This window comes from Bos taurus, chromosome 3 (genome assembly GCF_002263795.3).
Source record: "Bos taurus isolate L1 Dominette 01449 registration number 42190680 breed Hereford chromosome 3, ARS-UCD2.0, whole genome shotgun sequence".
NCBI lineage: Eukaryota > Metazoa > Chordata > Mammalia > Artiodactyla > Bovidae > Bos > Bos taurus.
The window spans coordinates 20956909-20957902 of NC_037330.1; the positions used below are offsets into that span (position 1 = coordinate 20956909).

At 60.4% G+C, this 994-nt stretch overlaps 2 non-coding genes across 2 annotated transcripts; both read left to right on the forward strand.

Annotated features, from left to right (window-relative positions):
* On the forward strand, nucleotides 1-74 carry TRNAN-GUU (transfer RNA asparagine (anticodon GUU)). Its single transcript has one exon. It is a non-coding gene; the product is annotated as a tRNA-Asn (tRNA).
* A 601-nt stretch (nucleotides 75-675) lies between these two features.
* Nucleotides 676-748, forward strand: TRNAV-CAC (transfer RNA valine (anticodon CAC)). The gene has a single exon. It is a non-coding gene; the product is annotated as a tRNA-Val (tRNA).
* The last annotated feature ends 246 nt before the right edge of the window (nucleotides 749-994 follow it).

The following is a 994-nucleotide window of genomic DNA, read 5'->3' on the forward strand; positions in this document are numbered from 1 at the left end:
GTCTCTGTGGCGCAATCGGTTAGCGCGTTCGGCTGTTAACCGAAAGGTTGGTGGTTCGAGCCCACCCAGGGACGGTGGGGGTGACATTTTAGGCAACACCAAAGAGAACTCCCTTTTGCCAGGAGGACACCGGAGAAGTGATGCGCCCAACGGACTTTCAGAGAAACACAACAGGAGTCAGGTGCAAAGGAACAGCGGGGAGGGCGCGTCCCGGGTGGATTGGAAGCGTCAGTCATTCCTGAGAGCCCAGAGCGCTGATCGCCGGCGCCGAGAGAAGGACCACCGAGGCGCGGGTCCGCAGCCATGGAGGAGCGGCTTCCACACCGCTGGGTTTCAGGGTCACTGGGCCTCGGGCGCACCCACCGTCCCCGCCTCCTGTGGCTTCCGGGAGCTGGGGAGGTGGCGGGGGCGACCCCTGAACTCAGAGTGCGCAGCTGAGGATCTGAGGATTCTGCGTTGGGTGCGGGGCCCCAAAGGCAACCTGTGGGGGCCCGGGGGTCCTCACTTCAGGGGAGAGGAGGAATCCTAAAGCAGGGCTCACGGGAGCCTCCGTCTCCGCGCCTCAGAGAGCTTGGGGATTCAAGGTTCCTCCTGAGTGTTAAGGTTCCTCTTTGGTTAGTGGTGGCGGGACCTCCGGATTTCACAGACAAAGAGTTCACACATAGAGTTTGTTCCGTTTCCGTAGTGTAGTGGTTATCACGTTCGCCTCACACGCGAAAGGTCCCCGGTTCGAAACCGGGCGGAAACAGGCTGCCTCTTTCTTTTTCCCCTCGGGATGTGCCTCCTCATTGGCAAAACCAACAGGCGCGAAAGGCACGGGGTGAGGCAGGGGACGCAGCTGGAGGAAGACTTGGTGACCACCTGGAAGTCTCTTTATTCAGCGCTAGGAGAGGCCCCGGAGCCACGTCAGAGATCTGGAGGTGGACGGATTCGCTCATCACCCGCCACTCATCACAGAGCCTGACGACAAAGAAAACTGAGGTTCACAAGGAGA